The sequence below is a fragment of the Taudactylus pleione genome, unplaced genomic scaffold, assembly GCF_031769625.1.
Source record: "Taudactylus pleione unplaced genomic scaffold, aTauple2 ptg000041l, whole genome shotgun sequence".
Classification (NCBI taxonomy): Eukaryota; Metazoa; Chordata; class Amphibia; order Anura; family Myobatrachidae; genus Taudactylus; species Taudactylus pleione.
In genome coordinates this window covers 60,823,347-60,833,457 of record NW_028284443.1, presented here as the reverse complement: position 1 = coordinate 60,833,457, position 10,111 = coordinate 60,823,347, and the positions used below count along the sequence as shown (strand labels likewise).

Genomic DNA, 10,111 nt, shown 5'->3' with positions numbered 1-10,111 from the left:
TTCCAAAGCTCAGAGTTTAGCCTCCTAAATCTTTCTGTGATTGAGCATCTTATTCTAGAGGGAACAGTACCTGAATTGCCAATACCCTAAGGGCACAAAAATCTCTGTAGTCTGGTGAAGGGTAGAGACTGGGTAAGGTCCCAGGTAAGTGTCAAGGGGTCATGGTCAGACCAAGTTATAGGGAAAATATCAGAACACTGGACCTGTTGCAGTGACTATTTATCCATAAATGCAAGATCTATTCTGCAATATGATCTGTGGAGAAATGTGTAATTACATGTCATAGGGTGTATTGCCTGCCACACATCACACAGACCATACTCCAGAACCAGCTGACCAAAGGCCTTCAAGGCACCAGAAGGGTCAGCAGAAATACTACCAACTGCATTGTTAGATTTATCCAGCCGAGGGTCCAGGACTAAATTAAAGTCACCAAAATGGATAACCTAGCCAGAACAAACTTTCTGAGTATCCCTGAGGAACTTCGTAATAAAAGACAATTGACCAGTATTCTAGGCATATACTTATATTAGGGTAACAACTTTTCCCTCTAACTCTCCAATCAATATATAAAAGATATCTACCCAGAACATCAGATACTTGGGATTTTAAAATAAAGTTGCAGTGACAATGTAAAACAATTGCTACCCATCTTTTTTTTTACAGGATCATTAGCAAAATAACCCAGTTGGGCAATGAGGATTAGAGAATGTAGGGGAGGCCGCTTTTGCAAAATGGGTTTCTTGGATCGCTATAACATCCATTTTGTGGGTTTGGAAATAATGCAGGGCAACTCTTCATTTCTGAGGAGAATTTAAGCCTGTAGCATTAATAGACATAAATTTCACCATCAAAACAAATCTGGGAAGAGGCTAGGTACAGACAACCTTTCTGTATTGGTACACAACACTGACATTAATATTTGCAGAAAAAATGAGTTATGTGATATATCCTGAAGGCATAGTAGTGGGAATGGAGGGTCTTAAGATGGGACATAGGGGAGAAATAAAAACATAAATGACTCCACATTGTGAGTCAGAGGAGTCATGGAATAGACTAGTGAAAATTGTAGAACAGTGGGGGTAGTGACACAGTTCCCACCACCTGGGAACAAACTAACATATAACACTAAACAGGAATAACACACCAGATATAGCCTAGATAGCATACAAAATGTAAGAATATAGAAATAGGCTTTTTATGCAAATTAAAACATAAGAATCACATAACTGAAGTAACGTAAAGAGTGAGCAGAGAAAAATAACAATATAAATATAAATTGCAGTAATCAACATATGAAAACCGATATATAGTTATGGTGAACTGGATTTCATCACTTGTGTGAGAGACATTTGGAGCCGTAGAGCACAGCAAAAATGATAAGACCTCAAGGGTAGTTGCAATATCCACTGGAGGAGATACACCTCAATCCTTAAAACAATGGACCAGGACAAAGTGAGGCATCCCAAGTAGCAAGTCAGCAAATAGAGTCCCGGAATGAGTATATCCTTCTTCATCAAGTGTGTTAGTTGATTCCTTTTGTAGAGAAGAATGCTTTTAATTAGAATATAATAGGCAGAATACACATACCTATTTTAAAAATATAGGTGCTACAAAAGTTTTCATTGTTAGCCAGTTTTTGCCAGCAGGAATTGCAACCTTTGTATAATGACTTAAAATGGTATTTGATTAGACTAAACGAATAAATACGTTCCTTAAATAGAGAACATGCGAACAGCCAAATAGTGCAGATAGGTAGTGAAAAGCGATCATGTGACTGCACTGTGGTGAATATACATATAATACAGGAACGTCTGTGCTGCACTGCTTTTCATAAGTGCAGTTTCACTGTCATTATAAGGCCTTTACTGTTCATTTTGTCTGGTTCTAACCACAATTGCAGTGAACATTGGATATTTTCTGGAAGCTGCCTGACATGATCAATCCTGTGGACATTACCGGGTACCAGGTGACTCGGTTGAGCTGAGCATCTGTCACACTCACAATGCACATCTCAAAAAACATACAAAACAACTAGAAGCAAAAAAACTGCTATGCTAGATTACACTGATCAATTTGTTCTGCAACATTTGTATATCTGTGTACAAATAAGTGTAAACCTATATACAAACTGCTACAATGCAGTGACTGCAACTTTTTGCCTCCTTAAGTTGCGTTCATCTGTGCTTTTATATGCATTTATAACTAAATTTATCTGGTTAAAGTCGCAGCCCAGTGCCTGTAGAACACTTTGAATGATGTTTTTCTGCTCCTTTGATGCAAATAAGATGAAAAATTTAAAGAAGTTGATGAAACGCTACACCTCTCGGAGCGGCTCAGTTCCACTGGGTGTATCGCATGTATGGGATATAAACAATTATGAGGACATACCTATAGGTCTTCAAAATGTCTAGTTCCAAAATAAATTACAGAATAACCCTCTACAATTGTATGTTTAATAGTAAAGGCAAACAAGTTCCATCAAGGGAAAGAGAGCTGCTGTATGCAAAGATTACAACTAGCCTGGTTCTAAAGGTTCATTCTGGGATTCAGTGTCTGGCCTCATATTAACTTATTGCATCTCTTACACACTTAGTACAGTATATCCCCATTCCTATCCTCCTAGTAGGGTTGATATGATGTTGACCATCATAATTAGAGAAGCATTCAGGCCCCTGTGGTTTGTATCTAAATTATTGCCGTGTTTAGGCTTCAGTTCTGCATTTGGATCTGGATATTTGTTTTTAAATTGATAAACAGCTAAAATCATGTAACTTGGACCTGTTTCTTGTTAACATCAATACCAGTAATTTCCTGTCCATTGTAACCACCTCACAGCACCTAATATTGTTTTCACCAATATTTGCCAAAGCCTGCAGTGAGCTGAATATATAAACTAAGCGACAGGCAACGGCACAAACACTGCAGTTTAAAGGAATATATCACATCTATGGAAAAAATTGCAAGTAAAGTAAGTGCAGCTCACTTTAAGTTCACTTCTAATAAAAATACACAAGAGCCTGTTTGCACTGGATTAGAGGTGCTAGCTAGTGTCTGACAAACAAACATACACAGTGACAGATGACTACAGACTTACATTGTTCCAAACCACTTCAAGTACCTACAAACCTCACTAGTGGCCCCAAAAGTTTGGGTGTGTTCGGTTTTCAGCAAAACTGTACTGCTCCTCTCTATTCATAATGTTGACATAAGAATGTTTATATGATCATAATGTCATCACTGATCATGTTGACATTGATGAAATGTCAACATGTTAGAATGTTGACATATCATCGCTGGTGGGTCAGTGGAGACTTACCTGCGTCGAGCAGCTGCAACAGTTTCAGCAGTATCCTCTGGCTCCTGGCGGTCATGTAACTGTCACCTCAAGGGCAAAAATCTAATGGAGAAGCATTCTGGTGAGTACTGTCACCCTGACCTTAACTGTAATTCCTACCACTAACCATACCTCTAGTGACTAACCATACCTCCCCCCATAGCCTAAACCTAACCCTCTCATCCCACAGCCTAATTTGAATGTTAACATTCTCACGATATCAATAATTCACATGTCTATATTCTACCATCTTGCCTGTTGACATTTTAACAATGTTGACATCATAACTATCAAAATTGTGTTGACAACATTCTGAATGTCAACATTGTTAGTGACCTAATGACTACATCCTTTCCTAGTATTAACACATTTTCTTTTCTCCTAGTATGATAAAACCTTACTCTTGCCACCTCTTGTCCATCTCTTGTGACATAATCATGTATCTTTCAGTAATGCAGTGCTTTTTATCTCTATATGCCTTCATTTTAGTTTGATTAAGTTACACAATTTCTACATACACACAGGGCAATTAAGAGCTGGCCCAGGCCTGGGGAAAGGGGACATGGCCTAATTGCGGGATGCATGGTCATGGCCCCTTAGAAAAAAAATGAGGCAAAAAACCTGCTTCCTTGGGAGGGGTGCTTCTGGGCCCCTCAGCCCAGCACAAGACTAGGGGATCAGTGTGATTGCTCCCCCCCACAGGCAGAAGAGACATCTCCTGCTTCTGATCAGAAGCATGCAGTCTCCCACTGCAGCCCAGCACATAGCAACGTGTGTTGTGCTGCTGACAGATAAGAGGGAGGGAGGGGCAGTGTCGGACCAGGCTCCTGCTGGCATCCTTCAGCAAGCACAGGCCAGGTAATTAGTACCCACTGCCAGGGGTGGATCCAGGGGGATGATTGGAGCAATCACCCCCCCCGAGAAAAGTCCATCCACCTCTTTCCTAAACTGAACAGGCTGTGTGCATGCCCTCCCCTCCTCTTATCTGTACACCACCTCCGAGTCCTTATTCAGCCTGCTGTGTGCATGATGAGGCTGTGCAGGGTCAGAGATGGGAGTTAAATGAGAAAGCTGCTTCCGACGAGTCATTCCTGTATGCAGCCAGGCAGCTCCCAGCATAGGGCAAAAGAGCACAAAGCTCCAGCACAATCTTGGTACAAAACATGCAATGTGCTTTTCCTGGGGGTGGGAGTGGGTTGTGCGACAGGCTGCTAAAAGTTTTGCTCACCAGAGTGGCTCAGCTGCAGACTACAGACAGTTATTAGCAAGATGAGTTGGGCATCTAGTAGCAGCCAGCAGCAGTATCCTGTCCTCTCTCTTCCTCCACTTCCACACTACACCATATCTCTACACACAGTGCACACCCAGCAGCAGGTACTCCCCAATCTGCATCACCCAGAAAAATGGCTGCAGATCTGGGCATCCAGTTGGGACTGACAGATGGCTAATGGTGCCTACCTGTACCCACTTTTAGCAGGGTCTGGTGCTGTGTGTTCATGGCAGGGATTTTTTTGCACATGTCCAGGAGAAGAGATGCCAATACATGGGTGCCCTGCAGTGTGCAAGTGACGGGCAGCTTTGCTCTTATAATTTCTCCCTACTGTACTGTGACTTTGTATACATGCATTTAGCACACTATGCATTATACAGTACATGTACACACACAGTAAATACATACACATATACAAATTGTAGAAATCAATGTGGCCACAAAAAAAAAGATCTGTAAAGGGGAGGAGTTTTGGCCAGAAAGGGGAGGAGCCAGTGCAGGAAATAATTAATTGTTAAATCACCCCCCCTAAAATATCAGTCTAAATCCGCCCCTGCCCACTGCCCAACTTTCTTGATACCCCAGCATATACAATATTCATTCAGAGCTTATCATAGTTATTGTTTTCAGGTCTATTATTACATGATGTTTGTATTTCATAAAGTGTTTGCCACACACTCCAGTACAGATGATATGCTTCTCTATTAGCATGTTTACAATTTTGACATCAGAAGTGTCAACATGTGAAATCCTGACATTGTCAGATTGACAACATTAGGCTTAGGCAGCGGAAGAGTTAGGCACTATGGGAAGGTTAAGGTTAGGTGATGGTGGGAAATTAGGCTCTATAGGAAGGGTTAGAAATTAGGTTTAGGGATGGGGCCAGGGTACTTGCCAGAAAGCCACTCAGTCACATGACTTCACTGGTACTAGTAGTCACATAACCCAGAAACTGCCTCTGAATCCGCTTCAGACATTTGGAGCAGATAAGTCACCGCTAAGCAGGGCTGTCGACAGTGGTGCTGGGCTCAGGTAGTGGGAGGGGGGTTTGTCCAACTTATAGAGGTGTGACCAGGCCTCCTCCTTAGTAATCCTATATAAAAGATAGTTTGTGCGTGCCTGCAAATCGGGAGCTGGTGTCAGATGTGGTGAGGGTGAGAGGCACAAGTGCATATATGCTCCCCCCACACATTAGAGAGAGAGAGAGTACTGACTTATGCTGCAGCAGTCTCTCTACCCAGCACTCCAAACAGCACCATGTTTTGGGACTGGGAGAATGGCTGCTGCAGCAGAAGTCTCTTCTCTCTCCCTTCCCTAGGTGGCTGCCACATTTTGTTACATAGGTGGGGGGTGGGGGATGTAGGGCCCAGGCCCCTGCTATGCCCCTCCAACAGGCCCAGGCATGGCTAAAAAGCTCCAGATCCCTCTCAGTGGCACTGCAGCTATGCCACCAAGGGAGATATGCTGACATTCTATCAAGTCACTATTTCATCAGTGTTGACATCATAAATGTTAACATGATGAATGTTGAAAAACTAAGCATGTCGACATTTTGAACATTTAAAATTTTCCTGCTGACATTTTGAATGTCAACATATCATGCCACTCCCACATTTTATTTGGTTACCCATGCTCATTTTTCCCAGGTAAAACATATTTGGTCATATTTTAGAGGGAAATTCTAGAGTGGTACATTTAGGAAACATATTTGTGGACACTGGTGCACAACATAAAAAGGAAGAGTAAGTTTTCCAATTGTGTGGATTGTTTTTTTTTATCTATTTCATTGAAATTTTCAATATACAAGAAAAATCGTATAAACAAATTACACTTTTCTTTCTGAGGATTCTGAAAGCAATCTGTGAAGTAAAAACCATTCTGTAGTTTCAAACAATTTAAAGATTTGTTCATGGACAGGGAGTTCCAGGGTTTCTATATATAGCCCCAATTTCTTATATAATGCTATAACACCTTTTTCTATATTAGGCATTGAGGAGGGCCTATCCAGATATAGCAATTGAAGCATTTTTTGTTTTACCTATTTCAAAGATGGGGATGATCTATATGTCCAATGTATAAGTATTATTTTTTTTCGAGCCTGTGACTAATACAGTGAGTAAGGGGGTTGCTGACTTTTTAGGGTGCCTAATGTAAATTCCAATTTGTAAAATTTGCACACAAGCAGGCCAAAGGATCAGGTGTAAGTGTAAGGGAAATATTATTGATGAAAATAAGAACCTTATTCCAGACTTTTTTTACCTTACCACAAGTCCAGAAACAATGGAATAAAGTGGCATTAGAGTGGTGACATTTAAGACAATATCCTAGCTCAGATAGGACCACATATTTGTGTTGAGCCAGTGACAGGTAAGCCCTTTGAATCATGTGTACATGAACTTCTTGAAGGTATGCTGAATTAAGGGCTTTCATTGTTGAATCATAATGAGTCAGTAAGACTTCAGTAGTTGCTATATCAGGTATATCTCGTTGCCAGCTAGACATTAGATTAGAGTTATCCCAGAGTGGGACTTAAGGAGAAACTACAGGATTTCTATTACATTTTTTATTACGTAATAACCATGACTGGTATGTTTCATGAAAAATAATGTGATTTCTCACTTTAAGAGGGAGACTGGAGGGTTTAGACTGAAGTAGAGCACTGGGTGCAAAAGAGGCCAGTTAGGCCTTATCCAATGAAAGATCAGCAGATGATTGTTTATTGAGAAGCCAATCAGCAATATACCTGAAAAAGGTGGAGAGGGAGTAAGCGGAAAAATCTGGGATTCCAAGACCTCCAGACTTACGTGTCACTTGTAATCTGGCTAGGGCTATTTTAGTTTTTTTCTCTTTCCATAGGAATCAGGACATTTGTTAAGAGAAATATCATCATGTTTGGTGAGGCAGATTGGGAGCAATTGCATAATATAAAATATTTTAGGCAGAACTATACTTTTAAGCACTGCTGCCATGCCTAATAAAGAGAGGGGAAGGAGTTTCCAGTTATCTAATAAATTTACAACTTTAGCTACTGCTGGAGTGAAGTTTGCCATGTATAACTTTGAAAGATCTGAGGTTATTTGCAAACCTAAATATAAGATTTTAGCAGAAGCTACTGTATGTGAAAGGAAGAGATAGAGGGAATAGCTGAGAGGGTTGATGTGAACCCATACAAAGGGAGTAAGTACGATTTGGAAATGTTGATCTTATACCCATAAATAGTTCAGAAAGAGGAAAAAAATGTCAATGCTTCTGGAATAGAAGAATCAGGGTCTGTGATCTTAAAGTCGCTCTAATCGTAGATGACATGCTTTATTAATCAAAGTTTCCAATTGCAATACCCTTGATGGCTCCAGATGAGTGGAGGGCAACGGCCAGGGATTCCAGGGCTATGGCAAAGAGGAGAGGGGAGTGGGGGCAACCTTTCCTTGGTACATTTACAGATCATAAAAGGGGGAGAGAGAGAAAGACGTTGCAGAAAACTCAAGTCTAGGGATTTGTATATAATAATTTTAAGGAATATAGAAAAAAATCTGGAAAGCCAAACCTGGATAAAGTATTAAATAAATGTTTCCATGAAATGAGATCATAGGCTTTCTCAGAGTTGAAGCCTGATTGGTGGGGATGGACAATATAAGGTAAGATTATTTTTAGCCTATCTGCTAGTATTTTAGTTAGGAGTTTGTAGTCAAGGTTAAGGAGGAAAATGGGTTGGTAAGAGTCAGGTAAATCTAATTATTTTGTAGAACTCTCCACAGAAACAATTTGGTCTAGAAGCTTTGGCCGGTTTTAGATGTTGAATGGCTGCATGGACTTCATTTAAAGTGATAGGGGCTATAAGGCCTTTGTACATTTCAGTGGGAATAATAGGAAGTAAGATTGTGTCCCAGAATGATGTGGAAGAGGTATAAGATAATTCAGGGGAATGGTCTCCAGAAATGACATTAGAAGGTTCTGAGGGAGGTTGATGAGGGTGGGAATATAGCTCTGCAAAGAAGGCATGCATAATATCAGCTATTTCAGTGGTAGATGAGGTAAGGTGCACTACCATAGCGGTATGGGTCCCATTGAGTAAATTTGAAAGCAGGCAACCAGTTTTACTACCAAATTTATGATACTGGTATTGGACCAAAAAGAGATCGCGATCACCAATGGTTTGCATTAATTCTTCAAAATGAACCATAGCAGCAGAATATAATTGTTTGGTGTGAGGTGAAGGTAGGGTTTTATGTTGCTGAAAGGCTTCAGATAGGGAGGACTGTAAAGATAAATATAGGGTAGAGTATTTATTGTTCATGGAAGATACATATGATATAACTTCGCCTCTGATGACAGCTTTAGCTGCTTGCCAAAAAAAGAATTGGATCTGACTCTAAATGTGGAAGATTATTGCTTTCATAATCTTCCCACACAATCTCACATCTATTTCTAAATTTTAGAGATTGGGCAAGATGCATAAGAAATTTCCAAAGTCAGATTGATCAGGGCTCATCAGGGAAATGAATAGATGCTGTAATTAAAGCATGGTCTGACAAAGAGATTGTCTCAATACTAGCATGAGATGCTTGTGGGAAGAAGGAATGCAAAAATAGGAGATAGTAAATTCTTGAAAATGTCCCTTTAGTGGCCAAAAGACAGGTGCATGCTGTATCTATGGGGTGTAACACTCTCCAAATATCTACTAAATTTAATCTTTTTTGATATCAGAGTTACTCCTAGTTTAGGGAGAGGAGAGCTATGGGAGTTATGATTTGATCTATGAATTTGGACGAAATTAAATTAAAATCCCTGGACTGCATAAGGGGATCAATATTTGAAGGTAATAAAGTGGCTAATAACATCTGAAAGAAAGATTAGGAGTAAATATTGGGGGTGTACACACTGCAAAGAACAAACCTGAGACCTTGAACCTTAATGGTACTCACCAGAAAGCGACCATCTGAATCAGGGATGGTAGACAATACCTGTGCCTGCAGGTGCTTCTTAGGCAAAATAGGTACACCTTGTGCTTTAGAATTGAAATGGGCTGAAGCCAAAAAAGACCAGCCCAGCATGTTTAGTTTCACTATCTCTGCAGGGATGAGATGGGTTTCTTGGAGAAGAGCTATGTAAATTTTTTGTTTGGATAAGTAGAAAGATTTTTCTTCTTTTAATCAGTGAGTTGAAACCTCCTATGTTCCAGGAGCCTACAACTAAATCAGGCATTTGATTTGGAGAGAGAGAGGTTGAAAAACCTTATGGGCAAAGGCGTCAGGTACCTGTCAAAAACAAAAGGAGAAGAGCTGAAAGGAAATAACAATGGGGAGAGGTGTAGACAAAGTACATAAAAAGACAAATTGCAAACTGTTCTTGGGTAAAGATACACACTAGGAGGATTAACGCAACCATATTAAGAGAACATCAAACTTCCTATATTATAAAATAAAGAAAAAAAAGAAAATATGTAAAGACTTTAAAGATCTGATAGAACCGGCAACCAAAATAGAGCTCTGAATTGCAACCCAGAA

At 40.1% G+C, this 10,111-nt stretch overlaps 1 long non-coding RNA gene across 1 annotated transcript; it reads right to left on the bottom strand.

The window, feature by feature from the left end:
* Positions 1-1,258: 1,258 nt before the first annotated feature.
* LOC148538216 (uncharacterized) lies at positions 1,259-9,833 on the bottom strand. The gene is made up of 3 exons (XR_015872545.1): positions 9,530-9,833; positions 3,320-3,400; positions 1,259-1,536 (listed from the first exon to the last, which is right to left on the bottom strand). It is a non-coding gene; the product is annotated as an uncharacterized LOC148538216 (long non-coding RNA).
* Positions 9,834-10,111: the final 278 nt, after the last annotated feature.